Genomic DNA, 21,391 nt, shown 5'->3' on the forward strand with positions numbered 1-21,391 from the left:
ATGTAATGTTGTGCTGCCTACGAAAATCACATGAGTTATCAATAACCAACTTTTAAGGTAAAGTACTGACTTCAGTGGGATTTCGGTAAAAACATTTATACATCATAGTGTTTGCGTATGTAAATCATAAATGCGCAAAATTCAGAATAATATTTTCTGCAACTTGAACACTAACTATATGGTGTATTTACTCGGACACATGGCAAACTTCATCACAAATTTTTCTTCAGTTGATACGTGTATTAAGTTTTTTACAATAGTTTTACAAAAGTTTTAAATAATATTTTCTTCAAGAGTTGGAATTTCACATCATTAAAGAAAAATGTAATTAAAAAAGTGGCACGTACAGAACATTTTTTAAAGTATCAAAAACATAGAACATTCCAGATGCAAACTGAACCCCCGATAAAAGTTCACTCGTGCAAAACAACATGTCAGAAGTGGGGTTCGAACCCACGCCCTCATACGAGGACCAGATCTTAAGTCTGGCGCCTTAGACCACTCGGCCATTCTGACACGACGTAACAACTTCCTAACCGCCTGATTATCAAATCGAAAAGCAATCGTCGTTATCGATCCTGTCTACGAGTTTCGCAGTTTCGTCGCACTTATCCGCTTTCGGAGGAACCATCATCGGCTGGACATTTTACAACCAACTTTTCACGTTTTATCGCATGTTATTCGTCGATAGCAACGAATTGTTCGGTTTCGCATCGAACGTGCGTGTGTTTCACTTCGAGTTGAGAATTGCTAAGCGGACGGTTTCTGAAATTCGTCTGCAATTTCGCTTCTTATAAATTTTTTTACAGAAGCGACGGGAATAAGCTTCTGTGTGACGATTATCCGAAACTATCATTCTCTCTAGAATGTACTTAAAAAAACACAACTCGTTTTTCTTCTACAGCTGAAATCATCAGCCATTACAGGTGTGCAAAAATAAAATTTCAAAATATTTCCAATGAGTGTAAAGTTGTCTGTCGATGAACAAATTGTTTTATTTCAAGGAAAATACAGCATAAAAATAATATCAAAACAAATATAGGAAATTGTTTTAGAAAAATTTGTGTTATTTAATTATAAGGAATTGCATATAAAGTGAAATTGCACTCGGAAAAAGCGGTACATGATACCAGCTGTTCAGGTATTAAAGTATTAGGATTTTACAGCCAATTAAAATTTTTTTTTTATTAAGTTTTCTACTAATTAGTTTTAGGTCGGCAGGTTATATCAAAGTAGAAATGTCACAAAAATCTGTCCTTAAATTAATCCGAGAGCAGTTTATGTTTCTTTCATGCCCTATGCGCAATTTCGTTACTAGTTACATTTATGTAAAAGTATTTTTAATGTTAAAAAGACATTAAAATTTTAAAATAAAAACAAGTTCTTTTATTTCTAACACACCTTCACTAAATATTATTTTTTAATAAGTAATTTTTGTGGCTCTCGCGAGACGACCGGGCCAAAGGTGAGCGTCTCTGCCACCGACTTAATCAGAATTTCACTTAATTTTATATTTTGTACAAAATAAAAAGTAGATCGACACTTATAATAATTTATCAAACCATTTCTTATTTTGTTACATACAAATGTAATTTCTTAACAAGGCCGGATCATCGCGTAGACAAATGAGACAAATGTCTAGGGCCCGGATTTTTGAAGGGCCCGTCAAACTGTCTATTTTGAAAAGATTTGTAAATAAGATATTTAAAAATTCAGAAAAGTAAACTAAAATTTATTCATATTTATACACTTACTTTTTTAAAACTATCTTGGCTTTTATTTAAATGATCTTTTTCATTATTCAATTCACCTTTCACGGGTAAAATATTATATTATTCAAATATTGACCAAAAAGATTAAATTAAACAATTAATATTTTAAGGCAGGCATGTCAAACTCATGCGATATTACGAGCCATATGATCTATTTTGTATATGTCCGGGGCCGCACATTTTCAATGTTCAAAAAATTACACACAAAATTATAACTCGAAATGACAGAATTCATTATTCGAGTTTGCTTTAACAATTCGACTCGATTGACGAAAATTAACAAAGAAAAGATTGAATGCATTTCCCCAAAAGGCTCGATTTTTCACTTTGAAGAAACCACACGACGATTGTTATCGAAATATTCGTTGTGGGAAAATTATCGCTGCTAATTGTGATTTAGCGCCTAACAATGTTAAAAAATACCTAAATCTAGAAAAATCTGGGACTAAACTTACCCAAAATAATCGCTTTAATTACAGCAAAACTCAGAAAACGCACTGAACAATTCAATAATCGCATTCCAACAAAGCAAAAGACAATTGTCGAAATTCTATTGTTGCGTCGCGACTCAGTTTCATGCTAAAAATTTCCAATTTTTGACAGAATGTCGGGATTATCGCGTCTGTCTTTCTATAGAGACGGATCTCGACGGACCATTCTGCTATTTGCCTGTAGTCTCTCGCTCATCACCACAGAGACGAGGTAGAATCAATTTTGTTAGAGTTTGGATGTTCGAAGACTTTCATAAACTAAGTAGATTTGAGTAGGATTCGACTTAAATGGAGCAATGGTAGTCTCTCCTGCAACTGTTGTTTCTGTATTGTTGTTGAGCTGCAATTTAAAAAAAAATTGTAGATGTAGGAATGCCAAATGTCTGGCCTTTTTTAATCTCGAAAACGCAGTTAGGTAGATGAAAGTTGAGATCAGATATGAAAAGATTAGAGGCGGGATGTTCCGATTAACTATGCATGGACTTCCGATGCAAGCCGGAAGTCACTTTATTTCAATTTAAAACTCTTTTTTTGAAAGGAGTTAAATAGATGACAGGCACGAATCTATTGTTAAAGGAACAGTATGATGTACAGAGACAAGACACTACAGTACTAATCTGAGATTGAGTTCATCTATTTTAAATTAAATAAATTTAAGATATGTAAATTTACATCTTTATTTTTAGTTGCTAAATATTATAAATATTATAAAGATTTTAGAACTTAGTAACAATTTTAAAAAGTTGTTAAAAATTTGTATTGTGTTTTGTGTTTCTTTTTGTTGTTTCTTTGTAATAGTTTATGTTTCATATATTTATTTTTTTTACATAAATAAATAAAGTACAGAAAAACGATGTAATGTTGTGCTGCCTACGAAAATCACATGAGTTATCAATAACCAACTTTTAAGGTAAAGTACTGACTTCAGTGGGATTTCGGTAAAAACATTTATACATCATAGTGTTTGCGTATGTAAATCATAAATGCGCAAAATTCAGAATAATATTTTCTGCAACTTGAACACTAACTATATGGTGTATTTACTCGGACACATGGCAAACTTCATCACAAATTTTTCTTCAGTTGATACGTGTATTAAGTTTTTTACAATAGTTTTACAAAAGTTTTAAATAATATTTTCTTCAAGAGTTGGAATTTCACATCATTAAAGAAAAATGTAATTAAAAAAGTGGCACGTACAGAACATTTTTTAAAGTATCAAAAACATAGAACATTCCAGATGCAAACTGAACCCCCGATAAAAGTTCACTCGTGCAAAACAACATGTCAGAAGTGGGGTTCGAACCCACGCCCTCATACGAGGACCAGATCTTAAGTCTGGCGCCTTAGACCACTCGGCCATTCTGACACGACGTAACAACTTCCTAACCGCCTGATTATCAAATCGAAAAGCAATCGTCGTTATCGATCCTGTCTACGAGTTTCGCAGTTTCGTCGCACTTATCCGCTTTCGGAGGAACCATCATCGGCTGGACATTTTACAACCAACTTTTCACGTTTTATCGCATGTTATTCGTCGATAGCAACGAATTGTTCGGTTTCGCATCGAACGTGCGTGTGTTTCACTTCGAGTTGAGAATTGCTAAGCGGACGGTTTCTGAAATTCGTCTGCAATTTCGCTTCTTATAAATTTTTTTACAGAAGCGACGGGAATAAGCTTCTGTGTGACGATTATCCGAAACTATCATTCTCTCTAGAATGTACTTAAAAAAACACAACTCGTTTTTCTTCTACAGCTGAAATCATCAGCCATTACAGGTGTGCAAAAATAAAATTTCAAAATATTTCCAATGAGTGTAAAGTTGTCTGTCGATGAACAAATTGTTTTATTTCAAGGAAAATACAGCATAAAAATAATATCAAAACAAATATAGGAAATTGTTTTAGAAAAATTTGTGTTATTTAATTATAAGGAATTGCATATAAAGTGAAATTGCACTCGGAAAAAGCGGTACATGATACCAGCTGTTCAGGTATTAAAGTATTAGGATTTTACAGCCAATTAAAATTTTTTTTTTATTAAGTTTTCTACTAATTAGTTTTAGGTCGGCAGGTTATATCAAAGTAGAAATGTCACAAAAATCTGTCCTTAAATTAATCCGAGAGCAGTTTATGTTTCTTTCATGCCCTATGCGCAATTTCGTTACTAGTTACATTTATGTAAAAGTATTTTTAATGTTAAAAAGACATTAAAATTTTAAAATAAAAACAAGTTCTTTTATTTCTAACACACCTTCACTAAATATTATTTTTTAATAAGTAATTTTTGTGGCTCTCGCGAGACGACCGGGCCAAAGGTGAGCGTCTCTGCCACCGACTTAATCAGAATTTCACTTAATTTTATATTTTGTACAAAATAAAAAGTAGATCGACACTTATAATAATTTATCAAACCATTTCTTATTTTGTTACATACAAATGTAATTTCTTAACAAGGCCGGATCATCGCGTAGACAAATGAGACAAATGTCTAGGGCCCGGATTTTTGAAGGGCCCGTCAAACTGTCTATTTTGAAAAGATTTGTAAATAAGATATTTAAAAATTCAGAAAAGTAAACTAAAATTTATTCATATTTATACACTTACTTTTTTAAAACTATCTTGGCTTTTATTTAAATGATCTTTTTCATTATTCAATTCACCTTTCACGGGTAAAATATTATATTATTCAAATATTGACCAAAAAGATTAAATTAAACAATTAATATTTTAAGGCAGGCATGTCAAACTCATGCGATATTACGAGCCATATGATCTATTTTGTATATGTCCGGGGCCGCACATTTTCAATGTTCAAAAAATTACACACAAAATTATAACTCGAAATGACAGAATTCATTATTCGAGTTTGCTTTAACAATTCGACTCGATTGACGAAAATTAACAAAGAAAAGATTGAATGCATTTCCCCAAAAGGCTCGATTTTTCACTTTGAAGAAACCACACGACGATTGTTATCGAAATATTCGTTGTGGGAAAATTATCGCTGCTAATTGTGATTTAGCGCCTAACAATGTTAAAAAATACCTAAATCTAGAAAAATCTGGGACTAAACTTACCCAAAATAATCGCTTTAATTACAGCAAAACTCAGAAAACGCACTGAACAATTCAATAATCGCATTCCAACAAAGCAAAAGACAATTGTCGAAATTCTATTGTTGCGTCGCGACTCAGTTTCATGCTAAAAATTTCCAATTTTTGACAGAATGTCGGGATTATCGCGTCTGTCTTTCTATAGAGACGGATCTCGACGGACCATTCTGCTATTTGCCTGTAGTCTCTCGCTCATCACCACAGAGACGAGGTAGAATCAATTTTGTTAGAGTTTGGATGTTCGAAGACTTTCATAAACTAAGTAGATTTGAGTAGGATTCGACTTAAATGGAGCAATGGTAGTCTCTCCTGCAACTGTTGTTTCTGTATTGTTGTTGAGCTGCAATTTAAAAAAAAATTGTAGATGTAGGAATGCCAAATGTCTGGCCTTTTTTAATCTCGAAAACGCAGTTAGGTAGATGAAAGTTGAGATCAGATATGAAAAGATTAGAGGCGGGATGTTCCGATTAACTATGCATGGACTTCCGATGCAAGCCGGAAGTCACTTTATTTCAATTTAAAACTCTTTTTTTGAAAGGAGTTAAATAGATGACAGGCACGAATCTATTGTTAAAGGAACAGTATGATGTACAGAGACAAGACACTACAGTACTAATCTGAGATTGAGTTCATCTATTTTAAATTAAATAAATTTAAGATATGTAAATTTACATCTTTATTTTTAGTTGCTAAATATTATAAATATTATAAAGATTTTAGAACTTAGTAACAATTTTAAAAAGTTGTTAAAAATTTGTATTGTGTTTTGTGTTTCTTTTTGTTGTTTCTTTGTAATAGTTTATGTTTCATATATTTATTTTTTTTACATAAATAAATAAAGTACAGAAAAACGATGTAATGTTGTGCTGCCTACGAAAATCACATGAGTTATCAATAACCAACTTTTAAGGTAAAGTACTGACTTCAGTGGGATTTCGGTAAAAACATTTATACATCATAGTGTTTGCGTATGTAAATCATAAATGCGCAAAATTCAGAATAATATTTTCTGCAACTTGAACACTAACTATATGGTGTATTTACTCGGACACATGGCAAACTTCATCACAAATTTTTCTTCAGTTGATACGTGTATTAAGTTTTTTACAATAGTTTTACAAAAGTTTTAAATAATATTTTCTTCAAGAGTTGGAATTTCACATCATTAAAGAAAAATGTAATTAAAAAAGTGGCACGTACAGAACATTTTTTAAAGTATCAAAAACATAGAACATTCCAGATGCAAACTGAACCCCCGATAAAAGTTCACTCGTGCAAAACAACATGTCAGAAGTGGGGTTCGAACCCACGCCCTCATACGAGGACCAGATCTTAAGTCTGGCGCCTTAGACCACTCGGCCATTCTGACACGACGTAACAACTTCCTAACCGCCTGATTATCAAATCGAAAAGCAATCGTCGTTATCGATCCTGTCTACGAGTTTCGCAGTTTCGTCGCACTTATCCGCTTTCGGAGGAACCATCATCGGCTGGACATTTTACAACCAACTTTTCACGTTTTATCGCATGTTATTCGTCGATAGCAACGAATTGTTCGGTTTCGCATCGAACGTGCGTGTGTTTCACTTCGAGTTGAGAATTGCTAAGCGGACGGTTTCTGAAATTCGTCTGCAATTTCGCTTCTTATAAATTTTTTTACAGAAGCGACGGGAATAAGCTTCTGTGTGACGATTATCCGAAACTATCATTCTCTCTAGAATGTACTTAAAAAAACACAACTCGTTTTTCTTCTACAGCTGAAATCATCAGCCATTACAGGTGTGCAAAAATAAAATTTCAAAATATTTCCAATGAGTGTAAAGTTGTCTGTCGATGAACAAATTGTTTTATTTCAAGGAAAATACAGCATAAAAATAATATCAAAACAAATATAGGAAATTGTTTTAGAAAAATTTGTGTTATTTAATTATAAGGAATTGCATATAAAGTGAAATTGCACTCGGAAAAAGCGGTACATGATACCAGCTGTTCAGGTATTAAAGTATTAGGATTTTACAGCCAATTAAAATTTTTTTTTTATTAAGTTTTCTACTAATTAGTTTTAGGTCGGCAGGTTATATCAAAGTAGAAATGTCACAAAAATCTGTCCTTAAATTAATCCGAGAGCAGTTTATGTTTCTTTCATGCCCTATGCGCAATTTCGTTACTAGTTACATTTATGTAAAAGTATTTTTAATGTTAAAAAGACATTAAAATTTTAAAATAAAAACAAGTTCTTTTATTTCTAACACACCTTCACTAAATATTATTTTTTAATAAGTAATTTTTGTGGCTCTCGCGAGACGACCGGGCCAAAGGTGAGCGTCTCTGCCACCGACTTAATCAGAATTTCACTTAATTTTATATTTTGTACAAAATAAAAAGTAGATCGACACTTATAATAATTTATCAAACCATTTCTTATTTTGTTACATACAAATGTAATTTCTTAACAAGGCCGGATCATCGCGTAGACAAATGAGACAAATGTCTAGGGCCCGGATTTTTGAAGGGCCCGTCAAACTGTCTATTTTGAAAAGATTTGTAAATAAGATATTTAAAAATTCAGAAAAGTAAACTAAAATTTATTCATATTTATACACTTACTTTTTTAAAACTATCTTGGCTTTTATTTAAATGATCTTTTTCATTATTCAATTCACCTTTCACGGGTAAAATATTATATTATTCAAATATTGACCAAAAAGATTAAATTAAACAATTAATATTTTAAGGCAGGCATGTCAAACTCATGCGATATTACGAGCCATATGATCTATTTTGTATATGTCCGGGGCCGCACATTTTCAATGTTCAAAAAATTACACACAAAATTATAACTCGAAATGACAGAATTCATTATTCGAGTTTGCTTTAACAATTCGACTCGATTGACGAAAATTAACAAAGAAAAGATTGAATGCATTTCCCCAAAAGGCTCGATTTTTCACTTTGAAGAAACCACACGACGATTGTTATCGAAATATTCGTTGTGGGAAAATTATCGCTGCTAATTGTGATTTAGCGCCTAACAATGTTAAAAAATACCTAAATCTAGAAAAATCTGGGACTAAACTTACCCAAAATAATCGCTTTAATTACAGCAAAACTCAGAAAACGCACTGAACAATTCAATAATCGCATTCCAACAAAGCAAAAGACAATTGTCGAAATTCTATTGTTGCGTCGCGACTCAGTTTCATGCTAAAAATTTCCAATTTTTGACAGAATGTCGGGATTATCGCGTCTGTCTTTCTATAGAGACGGATCTCGACGGACCATTCTGCTATTTGCCTGTAGTCTCTCGCTCATCACCACAGAGACGAGGTAGAATCAATTTTGTTAGAGTTTGGATGTTCGAAGACTTTCATAAACTAAGTAGATTTGAGTAGGATTCGACTTAAATGGAGCAATGGTAGTCTCTCCTGCAACTGTTGTTTCTGTATTGTTGTTGAGCTGCAATTTAAAAAAAAATTGTAGATGTAGGAATGCCAAATGTCTGGCCTTTTTTAATCTCGAAAACGCAGTTAGGTAGATGAAAGTTGAGATCAGATATGAAAAGATTAGAGGCGGGATGTTCCGATTAACTATGCATGGACTTCCGATGCAAGCCGGAAGTCACTTTATTTCAATTTAAAACTCTTTTTTTGAAAGGAGTTAAATAGATGACAGGCACGAATCTATTGTTAAAGGAACAGTATGATGTACAGAGACAAGACACTACAGTACTAATCTGAGATTGAGTTCATCTATTTTAAATTAAATAAATTTAAGATATGTAAATTTACATCTTTATTTTTAGTTGCTAAATATTATAAATATTATAAAGATTTTAGAACTTAGTAACAATTTTAAAAAGTTGTTAAAAATTTGTATTGTGTTTTGTGTTTCTTTTTGTTGTTTCTTTGTAATAGTTTATGTTTCATATATTTATTTTTTTTACATAAATAAATAAAGTACAGAAAAACGATGTAATGTTGTGCTGCCTACGAAAATCACATGAGTTATCAATAACCAACTTTTAAGGTAAAGTACTGACTTCAGTGGGATTTCGGTAAAAACATTTATACATCATAGTGTTTGCGTATGTAAATCATAAATGCGCAAAATTCAGAATAATATTTTCTGCAACTTGAACACTAACTATATGGTGTATTTACTCGGACACATGGCAAACTTCATCACAAATTTTTCTTCAGTTGATACGTGTATTAAGTTTTTTACAATAGTTTTACAAAAGTTTTAAATAATATTTTCTTCAAGAGTTGGAATTTCACATCATTAAAGAAAAATGTAATTAAAAAAGTGGCACGTACAGAACATTTTTTAAAGTATCAAAAACATAGAACATTCCAGATGCAAACTGAACCCCCGATAAAAGTTCACTCGTGCAAAACAACATGTCAGAAGTGGGGTTCGAACCCACGCCCTCATACGAGGACCAGATCTTAAGTCTGGCGCCTTAGACCACTCGGCCATTCTGACACGACGTAACAACTTCCTAACCGCCTGATTATCAAATCGAAAAGCAATCGTCGTTATCGATCCTGTCTACGAGTTTCGCAGTTTCGTCGCACTTATCCGCTTTCGGAGGAACCATCATCGGCTGGACATTTTACAACCAACTTTTCACGTTTTATCGCATGTTATTCGTCGATAGCAACGAATTGTTCGGTTTCGCATCGAACGTGCGTGTGTTTCACTTCGAGTTGAGAATTGCTAAGCGGACGGTTTCTGAAATTCGTCTGCAATTTCGCTTCTTATAAATTTTTTTACAGAAGCGACGGGAATAAGCTTCTGTGTGACGATTATCCGAAACTATCATTCTCTCTAGAATGTACTTAAAAAAACACAACTCGTTTTTCTTCTACAGCTGAAATCATCAGCCATTACAGGTGTGCAAAAATAAAATTTCAAAATATTTCCAATGAGTGTAAAGTTGTCTGTCGATGAACAAATTGTTTTATTTCAAGGAAAATACAGCATAAAAATAATATCAAAACAAATATAGGAAATTGTTTTAGAAAAATTTGTGTTATTTAATTATAAGGAATTGCATATAAAGTGAAATTGCACTCGGAAAAAGCGGTACATGATACCAGCTGTTCAGGTATTAAAGTATTAGGATTTTACAGCCAATTAAAATTTTTTTTTTATTAAGTTTTCTACTAATTAGTTTTAGGTCGGCAGGTTATATCAAAGTAGAAATGTCACAAAAATCTGTCCTTAAATTAATCCGAGAGCAGTTTATGTTTCTTTCATGCCCTATGCGCAATTTCGTTACTAGTTACATTTATGTAAAAGTATTTTTAATGTTAAAAAGACATTAAAATTTTAAAATAAAAACAAGTTCTTTTATTTCTAACACACCTTCACTAAATATTATTTTTTAATAAGTAATTTTTGTGGCTCTCGCGAGACGACCGGGCCAAAGGTGAGCGTCTCTGCCACCGACTTAATCAGAATTTCACTTAATTTTATATTTTGTACAAAATAAAAAGTAGATCGACACTTATAATAATTTATCAAACCATTTCTTATTTTGTTACATACAAATGTAATTTCTTAACAAGGCCGGATCATCGCGTAGACAAATGAGACAAATGTCTAGGGCCCGGATTTTTGAAGGGCCCGTCAAACTGTCTATTTTGAAAAGATTTGTAAATAAGATATTTAAAAATTCAGAAAAGTAAACTAAAATTTATTCATATTTATACACTTACTTTTTTAAAACTATCTTGGCTTTTATTTAAATGATCTTTTTCATTATTCAATTCACCTTTCACGGGTAAAATATTATATTATTCAAATATTGACCAAAAAGATTAAATTAAACAATTAATATTTTAAGGCAGGCATGTCAAACTCATGCGATATTACGAGCCATATGATCTATTTTGTATATGTCCGGGGCCGCACATTTTCAATGTTCAAAAAATTACACACAAAATTATAACTCGAAATGACAGAATTCATTATTCGAGTTTGCTTTAACAATTCGACTCGATTGACGAAAATTAACAAAGAAAAGATTGAATGCATTTCCCCAAAAGGCTCGATTTTTCACTTTGAAGAAACCACACGACGATTGTTATCGAAATATTCGTTGTGGGAAAATTATCGCTGCTAATTGTGATTTAGCGCCTAACAATGTTAAAAAATACCTAAATCTAGAAAAATCTGGGACTAAACTTACCCAAAATAATCGCTTTAATTACAGCAAAACTCAGAAAACGCACTGAACAATTCAATAATCGCATTCCAACAAAGCAAAAGACAATTGTCGAAATTCTATTGTTGCGTCGCGACTCAGTTTCATGCTAAAAATTTCCAATTTTTGACAGAATGTCGGGATTATCGCGTCTGTCTTTCTATAGAGACGGATCTCGACGGACCATTCTGCTATTTGCCTGTAGTCTCTCGCTCATCACCACAGAGACGAGGTAGAATCAATTTTGTTAGAGTTTGGATGTTCGAAGACTTTCATAAACTAAGTAGATTTGAGTAGGATTCGACTTAAATGGAGCAATGGTAGTCTCTCCTGCAACTGTTGTTTCTGTATTGTTGTTGAGCTGCAATTTAAAAAAAAATTGTAGATGTAGGAATGCCAAATGTCTGGCCTTTTTTAATCTCGAAAACGCAGTTAGGTAGATGAAAGTTGAGATCAGATATGAAAAGATTAGAGGCGGGATGTTCCGATTAACTATGCATGGACTTCCGATGCAAGCCGGAAGTCACTTTATTTCAATTTAAAACTCTTTTTTTGAAAGGAGTTAAATAGATGACAGGCACGAATCTATTGTTAAAGGAACAGTATGATGTACAGAGACAAGACACTACAGTACTAATCTGAGATTGAGTTCATCTATTTTAAATTAAATAAATTTAAGATATGTAAATTTACATCTTTATTTTTAGTTGCTAAATATTATAAATATTATAAAGATTTTAGAACTTAGTAACAATTTTAAAAAGTTGTTAAAAATTTGTATTGTGTTTTGTGTTTCTTTTTGTTGTTTCTTTGTAATAGTTTATGTTTCATATATTTATTTTTTTTACATAAATAAATAAAGTACAGAAAAACGATGTAATGTTGTGCTGCCTACGAAAATCACATGAGTTATCAATAACCAACTTTTAAGGTAAAGTACTGACTTCAGTGGGATTTCGGTAAAAACATTTATACATCATAGTGTTTGCGTATGTAAATCATAAATGCGCAAAATTCAGAATAATATTTTCTGCAACTTGAACACTAACTATATGGTGTATTTACTCGGACACATGGCAAACTTCATCACAAATTTTTCTTCAGTTGATACGTGTATTAAGTTTTTTACAATAGTTTTACAAAAGTTTTAAATAATATTTTCTTCAAGAGTTGGAATTTCACATCATTAAAGAAAAATGTAATTAAAAAAGTGGCACGTACAGAACATTTTTTAAAGTATCAAAAACATAGAACATTCCAGATGCAAACTGAACCCCCGATAAAAGTTCACTCGTGCAAAACAACATGTCAGAAGTGGGGTTCGAACCCACGCCCTCATACGAGGACCAGATCTTAAGTCTGGCGCCTTAGACCACTCGGCCATTCTGACACGACGTAACAACTTCCTAACCGCCTGATTATCAAATCGAAAAGCAATCGTCGTTATCGATCCTGTCTACGAGTTTCGCAGTTTCGTCGCACTTATCCGCTTTCGGAGGAACCATCATCGGCTGGACATTTTACAACCAACTTTTCACGTTTTATCGCATGTTATTCGTCGATAGCAACGAATTGTTCGGTTTCGCATCGAACGTGCGTGTGTTTCACTTCGAGTTGAGAATTGCTAAGCGGACGGTTTCTGAAATTCGTCTGCAATTTCGCTTCTTATAAATTTTTTTACAGAAGCGACGGGAATAAGCTTCTGTGTGACGATTATCCGAAACTATCATTCTCTCTAGAATGTACTTAAAAAAACACAACTCGTTTTTCTTCTACAGCTGAAATCATCAGCCATTACAGGTGTGCAAAAATAAAATTTCAAAATATTTCCAATGAGTGTAAAGTTGTCTGTCGATGAACAAATTGTTTTATTTCAAGGAAAATACAGCATAAAAATAATATCAAAACAAATATAGGAAATTGTTTTAGAAAAATTTGTGTTATTTAATTATAAGGAATTGCATATAAAGTGAAATTGCACTCGGAAAAAGCGGTACATGATACCAGCTGTTCAGGTATTAAAGTATTAGGATTTTACAGCCAATTAAAATTTTTTTTTTATTAAGTTTTCTACTAATTAGTTTTAGGTCGGCAGGTTATATCAAAGTAGAAATGTCACAAAAATCTGTCCTTAAATTAATCCGAGAGCAGTTTATGTTTCTTTCATGCCCTATGCGCAATTTCGTTACTAGTTACATTTATGTAAAAGTATTTTTAATGTTAAAAAGACATTAAAATTTTAAAATAAAAACAAGTTCTTTTATTTCTAACACACCTTCACTAAATATTATTTTTTAATAAGTAATTTTTGTGGCTCTCGCGAGACGACCGGGCCAAAGGTGAGCGTCTCTGCCACCGACTTAATCAGAATTTCACTTAATTTTATATTTTGTACAAAATAAAAAGTAGATCGACACTTATAATAATTTATCAAACCATTTCTTATTTTGTTACATACAAATGTAATTTCTTAACAAGGCCGGATCATCGCGTAGACAAATGAGACAAATGTCTAGGGCCCGGATTTTTGAAGGGCCCGTCAAACTGTCTATTTTGAAAAGATTTGTAAATAAGATATTTAAAAATTCAGAAAAGTAAACTAAAATTTATTCATATTTATACACTTACTTTTTTAAAACTATCTTGGCTTTTATTTAAATGATCTTTTTCATTATTCAATTCACCTTTCACGGGTAAAATATTATATTATTCAAATATTGACCAAAAAGATTAAATTAAACAATTAATATTTTAAGGCAGGCATGTCAAACTCATGCGATATTACGAGCCATATGATCTATTTTGTATATGTCCGGGGCCGCACATTTTCAATGTTCAAAAAATTACACACAAAATTATAACTCGAAATGACAGAATTCATTATTCGAGTTTGCTTTAACAATTCGACTCGATTGACGAAAATTAACAAAGAAAAGATTGAATGCATTTCCCCAAAAGGCTCGATTTTTCACTTTGAAGAAACCACACGACGATTGTTATCGAAATATTCGTTGTGGGAAAATTATCGCTGCTAATTGTGATTTAGCGCCTAACAATGTTAAAAAATACCTAAATCTAGAAAAATCTGGGACTAAACTTACCCAAAATAATCGCTTTAATTACAGCAAAACTCAGAAAACGCACTGAACAATTCAATAATCGCATTCCAACAAAGCAAAAGACAATTGTCGAAATTCTATTGTTGCGTCGCGACTCAGTTTCATGCTAAAAATTTCCAATTTTTGACAGAATGTCGGGATTATCGCGTCTGTCTTTCTATAGAGACGGATCTCGACGGACCATTCTGCTATTTGCCTGTAGTCTCTCGCTCATCACCACAGAGACGAGGTAGAATCAATTTTGTTAGAGTTTGGATGTTCGAAGACTTTCATAAACTAAGTAGATTTGAGTAGGATTCGACTTAAATGGAGCAATGGTAGTCTCTCCTGCAACTGTTGTTTCTGTATTGTTGTTGAGCTGCAATTTAAAAAAAAATTGTAGATGTAGGAATGCCAAATGTCTGGCCTTTTTTAATCTCGAAAACGCAGTTAGGTAGATGAAAGTTGAGATCAGATATGAAAAGATTAGAGGCGGGATGTTCCGATTAACTATGCATGGACTTCCGATGCAAGCCGGAAGTCACTTTATTTCAATTTAAAACTCTTTTTTTGAAAGGAGTTAAATAGATGACAGGCACGAATCTATTGTTAAAGGAACAGTATGATGTACAGAGACAAGACACTACAGTACTAATCTGAGATTGAGTTCATCTATTTTAAATTAAATAAATTTAAGATATGTAAATTTACATCTTTATTTTTAGTTGCTAAATATTATAAATATTATAAAGATTTTAGAACTTAGTAACAATTTTAAAAAGTTGTTAAAAATTTGTATTGTGTTTTGTGTTTCTTTTTGTTGTTTCTTTGTAATAGTTTATGTTTCATATATTTATTTTTTTTACATAAATAAATAAAGTACAGAAAAACGATGTAATGTTGTGCTGCCTACGAAAATCACATGAGTTATCAATAACCAACTTTTAAGGTAAAGTACTGACTTCAGTGGGATTTCGGTAAAAACATTTATACATCATAGTGTTTGCGTATGTAAATCATAAATGCGCAAAATTCAGAATAATATTTTCTGCAACTTGAACACTAACTATATGGTGTATTTACTCGGACACATGGCAAACTTCATCACAAATTTTTCTTCAGTTGATACGTGTATTAAGTTTTTTACAATAGTTTTACAAAAGTTTTAAATAATATTTTCTTCAAGAGTTGGAATTTCACATCATTAAAGAAAAATGTAATTAAAAAAGTGGCACGTACAGAACATTTTTTAAAGTATCAAAAACATAGAACATTCCAGATGCAAACTGAACCCCCGATAAAAGTTCACTCGTGCAAAACAACATGTCAGAAGTGGGGTTCGAACCCACGCCCTCATACGAGGACCAGATCTTAAGTCTGGCGCCTTAGACCACTCGGCCATTCTGACACGACGTAACAACTTCCTAACCGCCTGATTATCAAATCGAAAAGCAATCGTCGTTATCGATCCTGTCTACGAGTTTCGCAGTTTCGTCGCACTTATCCGCTTTCGGAGGAACCATCATCGGCTGGACATTTTACAACCAACTTTTCACGTTTTATCGCATGTTATTCGTCGATAGCAACGAATTGTTCGGTTTCGCATCGAACGTGCGTGTGTTTCACTTCGAGTTGAGAATTGCTAAGCGGACGGTTTCTGAAATTCGTCTGCAATTTCGCTTCTTATAAATTTTTTTACAGAAGCGACGGGAATAAGCTTCTGTGTGACGATTATCCGAAACTATCATTCTCTCTAGAATGTACTTAAAAAAACACAACTCGTTTTTCTTCTACAGCTGAAATCATCAGCCATTACAGGTGTGCAAAAATAAAATTTCAAAATATTTCCAATGAGTGTAAAGTTGTCTGTCGATGAACAAATTGTTTTATTTCAAGGAAAATACAGCATAAAAATAATATCAAAACAAATATAGGAAATTGTTTTAGAAAAATTTGTGTTATTTAATTATAAGGAATTGCATATAAAGTGAAATTGCACTCGGAAAAAGCGGTACATGATACCAGCTGTTCAGGTATTAAAGTATTAGGATTTTACAGCCAATTAAAATTTTTTTTTTATTAAGTTTTCTACTAATTAGTTTTAGGTCGGCAGGTTATATCAAAGTAGAAATGTCACAAAAATCTGTCCTTAAATTAATCCGAGAGCAGTTTATGTTTCTTTCATGCCCTATGCGCAATTTCGTTACTAGTTACATTTATGTAAAAGTATTTTTAATGTTAAAAAGACATTAAAATTTTAAAATAAAAACAAGTTCTTTTATTTCTAACACACCTTCACTAAATATTATTTTTTAATAAGTAATTTTTGTGGCTCTCGCGAGACGACCGGGCCAAAGGTGAGCGTCTCTGCCACCGACTTAATCAGAATTTCACTTAATTTTATATTTTGTACAAAATAAAAAGTAGATCGACACTTATAATAATTTATCAAACCATTTCTTATTTTGTTACATACAAATGTAATTTCTTAACAAGGCCGGATCATCGCGTAGACAAATGAGACAAATGTCTAGGGCCCGGATTTTTGAAGGGCCCGTCAAACTGTCTATTTTGAAAAGATTTGTAAATAAGATATTTAAAAATTCAGAAAAGTAAACTAAAATTTATTCATATTTATACACTTACTTTTTTAAAACTATCTTGGCTTTTATTTAAATGATCTTTTTCATTATTCAATTCACCTTTCACGGGTAAAATATTATATTATTCAAATATTGACCAAAAAGATTAAATTAAACAATTAATATTTTAAGGCAGGCATGTCAAACTCATGCGATATTACGAGCCATATGATCTATTTTGTATATGTCCGGGGCCGCACATTTTCAATGTTCAAAAAATTACACACAAAATTATAACTCGAAATGACAGAATTCATTATTCGAGTTTGCTTTAACAATTCGACTCGATTGACGAAAATTAACAAAGAAAAGATTGAATGCATTTCCCCAAAAGGCTCGATTTTTCACTTTGAAGAAACCACACGACGATTGTTATCGAAATATTCGTTGTGGGAAAATTATCGCTGCTAATTGTGATTTAGCGCCTAACAATGTTAAAAAATACCTAAATCTAGAAAAATCTGGGACTAAACTTACCCAAAATAATCGCTTTAATTACAGCAAAACTCAGAAAACGCACTGAACAATTCAATAATCGCATTCCAACAAAGCAAAAGACAATTGTCGAAATTCTATTGTTGCGTCGCGACTCAGTTTCATGCTAAAAATTTCCAATTTTTGACAGAATGTCGGGATTATCGCGTCTGTCTTTCTATAGAGACGGATCTCGACGGACCATTCTGCTATTTGCCTGTAGTCTCTCGCTCATCACCACAGAGACGAGGTAGAATCAATTTTGTTAGAGTTTGGATGTTCGAAGACTTTCATAAACTAAGTAGATTTGAGTAGGATTCGACTTAAATGGAGCAATGGTAGTCTCTCCTGCAACTGTTGTTTCTGTATTGTTGTTGAGCTGCAATTTAAAAAAAAATTGTAGATGTAGGAATGCCAAATGTCTGGCCTTTTTTAATCTCGAAAACGCAGTTAGGTAGATGAAAGTTGAGATCAGATATGAAAAGATTAGAGGCGGGATGTTCCGATTAACTATGCATGGACTTCCGATGCAAGCCGGAAGTCACTTTATTTCAATTTAAAACTCTTTTTTTGAAAGGAGTTAAATAGATGACAGGCACGAATCTATTGTTAAAGGAACAGTATGATGTACAGAGACAAGACACTACAGTACTAATCTGAGATTGAGTTCATCTATTTTAAATTAAATAAATTTAAGATATGTAAATTTACATCTTTATTTTTAGTTGCTAAATATTATAAATATTATAAAGATTTTAGAACTTAGTAACAATTTTAAAAAGTTGTTAAAAATTTGTATTGTGTTTTGTGTTTCTTTTTGTTGTTTCTTTGTAATAGTTTATGTTTCATATATTTATTTTTTTTACATAAATAAATAAAGTACAGAAAAACGATGTAATGTTGTGCTGCCTACGAAAATCACATGAGTTATCAATAACCAACTTTTAAGGTAAAGTACTGACTTCAGTGGGATTTCGGTAAAAACATTTATACATCATAGTGTTTGCGTATGTAAATCATAAATGCGCAAAATTCAGAATAATATTTTCTGCAACTTGAACACTAACTATATGGTGTATTTACTCGGACACATGGCAAACTTCATCACAAATTTTTCTTCAGTTGATACGTGTATTAAGTTTTTTACAATAGTTTTACAAAAGTTTTAAATAATATTTTCTTCAAGAGTTGGAATTTCACATCATTAAAGAAAAATGTAATTAAAAAAGTGGCACGTACAGAACATTTTTTAAAGTATCAAAAACATAGAACATTCCAGATGCAAACTGAACCCCCGATAAAAGTTCACTCGTGCAAAACAACATGTCAGAAGTGGGGTTCGAACCCACGCCCTCATACGAGGACCAGATCTTAAGTCTGGCGCCTTAGACCACTCGGCCATTCTGACACGACGTAACAACTTCCTAACCGCCTGATTATCAAATCGAAAAGCAATCGTCGTTATCGATCCTGTCTACGAGTTTCGCAGTTTCGTCGCACTTATCCGCTTTCGGAGGAACCATCATCGGCTGGACATTTTACAACCAACTTTTCACGTTTTATCGCATGTTATTCGTCGATAGCAACGAATTGTTCGGTTTCGCATCGAACGTGCGTGTGTTTCACTTCGAGTTGAGAATTGCTAAGCGGACGGTTTCTGAAATTCGTCTGCAATTTCGCTTCTTATAAATTTTTTTACAGAAGCGACGGGAATAAGCTTCTGTGTGACGATTATCCGAAACTATCATTCTCTCTAGAATGTACTTAAAAAAACACAACTCGTTTTTCTTCTACAGCTGAAATCATCAGCCATTACAGGTGTGCAAAAATAAAATTTCAAAATATTTCCAATGAGTGTAAAGTTGTCTGTCGATGAACAAATTGTTTTATTTCAAGGAAAATACAGCATAAAAATAATATCAAAACAAATATAGGAAATTGTTTTAGAAAAATTTGTGTTATTTAATTATAAGGAATTGCATATAAAGTGAAATTGCACTCGGAAAAAGCGGTACATGATACCAGCTGTTCAGGTATTAAAGTATTAGGATTTTACAGCCAATTAAAATTTTTTTTTTATTAAGTTTTCTACTAATTAGTTTTAGGTCGGCAGGTTATATCAAAGTAGAAATGTCACAAAAATCTGTCCTTAAATTAATCCGAGAGCAGTTTATGTTTCTTTCATGCCCTATGCGCAATTTCGTTACTAGTTACATTTATGTAAAAGTATTTTTAATGTTAAAAAGACATTAAAATTTTAAAATAAAAACAAGTTCTTTTATTTCTAACACACCTTCACTAAATATTATTTTTTAATAAGTAATTTTTGTGGCTCTCGCGAGACGACCGGGCCAAAGGTGAGCGTCTCTGCCACCGACTTAATCAGAATTTCACTTAATTTTATATTTTGTACAAAATAAAAAGTAGATCGACACTTATAATAATTTATCAAACCATTTCTTATTTTGTTACATACAAATGTAATTTCTTAACAAGGCCGGATCATCGCGTAGACAAATGAGACAAATGTCTAGGGCCCGGATTTTTGAAGGGCCCGTCAAACTGTCTATTTTGAAAAGATTTGTAAATAAGATATTTAAAAATTCAGAAAAGTAAACTAAAATTTATTCATATTTATACACTTACTTTTTTAAAACTATCTTGGCTTTTATTTAAATGATCTTTTTCATTATTCAATTCACCTTTCACGGGTAAAATATTATATTATTCAAATATTGACCAAAAAGATTAAATTAAACAATTAATATTTTAAGGCAGGCATGTCAAACTCATGCGATATTACGAGCCATATGATCTATTTTGTATATGTCCGGGGCCGCACATTTTCAATGTTCAAAAAATTACACACAAAATTATAACTCGAAATGACAGAATTCATTATTCGAGTTTGCTTTAACAATTCGACTCGATTGACGAAAATTAACAAAGAAAAGATTGAATGCATTTCCCCAAAAGGCTCGATTTTTCACTTTGAAGAAACCACACGACGATTGTTATCGAAATATTCGTTGTGGGAAAATTATCGCTGCTAATTGTGATTTAGCGCCTAACAATGTTAAAAAATACCTAAATCTAGAAAAATCTGGGACTAAACTTACCCAAAATAATCGCTTTAATTACAGCAAAACTCAGAAAACGCACTGAACAATTCAATAATCGCATTCCAACAAAGCAAAAGACAATTGTCGAAATTCTATTGTTGCGTCGCGACTCAGTTTCATGCTAAAAATTTCCAATTTTTGACAGAATGTCGGGATTATCGCGTCTGTCTTTCTATAGAGACGGATCTCGACGGACCATTCTGCTATTTGCCTGTAGTCTCTCGCTCATCACCACAGAGACGAGGTAGAATCAATTTTGTTAGAGTTTGGATGTTCGAAGACTTTCATAAACTAAGTAGATTTGAGTAGGATTCGACTTAAATGGAGCAATGGTAGTCTCTCCTGCAACTGTTGTTTCTGTATTGTTGTTGAGCTGCAATTTAAAAAAAAATTGTAGATGTAGGAATGCCAAATGTCTGGCCTTTTTTAATCTCGAAAACGCAGTTAGGTAGATGAAAGTTGAGA

General features: G+C 32.5%; 7 non-coding genes across 7 annotated transcripts; all 7 read right to left on the reverse strand.

The window, feature by feature from the left end:
• Positions 1–432: 432 nt before the first annotated feature.
• On the reverse strand, positions 433–516 carry TRNAL-UAA (transfer RNA leucine (anticodon UAA)). The gene has a single exon. It is a non-coding gene; the product is annotated as a tRNA-Leu (tRNA).
• Positions 517–3,548: 3,032 nt separating this feature from the next.
• TRNAL-UAA (transfer RNA leucine (anticodon UAA)) lies at positions 3,549–3,632 on the reverse strand. The gene has a single exon. It is a non-coding gene; the product is annotated as a tRNA-Leu (tRNA).
• A 3,032-nt stretch (positions 3,633–6,664) lies between these two features.
• Positions 6,665–6,748, reverse strand: TRNAL-UAA (transfer RNA leucine (anticodon UAA)). The gene has a single exon. It is a non-coding gene; the product is annotated as a tRNA-Leu (tRNA).
• Positions 6,749–9,780: 3,032 nt separating this feature from the next.
• TRNAL-UAA (transfer RNA leucine (anticodon UAA)) lies at positions 9,781–9,864 on the reverse strand. Its single transcript has one exon. It is a non-coding gene; the product is annotated as a tRNA-Leu (tRNA).
• A 3,032-nt stretch (positions 9,865–12,896) lies between these two features.
• TRNAL-UAA (transfer RNA leucine (anticodon UAA)) lies at positions 12,897–12,980 on the reverse strand. The gene has a single exon. It is a non-coding gene; the product is annotated as a tRNA-Leu (tRNA).
• A 3,032-nt stretch (positions 12,981–16,012) lies between these two features.
• TRNAL-UAA (transfer RNA leucine (anticodon UAA)) lies at positions 16,013–16,096 on the reverse strand. The gene has a single exon. It is a non-coding gene; the product is annotated as a tRNA-Leu (tRNA).
• Positions 16,097–19,128: 3,032 nt separating this feature from the next.
• Positions 19,129–19,212, reverse strand: TRNAL-UAA (transfer RNA leucine (anticodon UAA)). The gene has a single exon. It is a non-coding gene; the product is annotated as a tRNA-Leu (tRNA).
• Positions 19,213–21,391: the final 2,179 nt, after the last annotated feature.

Source organism: Centruroides vittatus, unplaced genomic scaffold (genome assembly GCF_030686945.1).
Source record: "Centruroides vittatus isolate TY-2023 unplaced genomic scaffold, ASM3068694v2 scaffold_3192, whole genome shotgun sequence".
NCBI classification, from domain to species: domain Eukaryota; kingdom Metazoa; phylum Arthropoda; class Arachnida; order Scorpiones; family Buthidae; genus Centruroides; species Centruroides vittatus.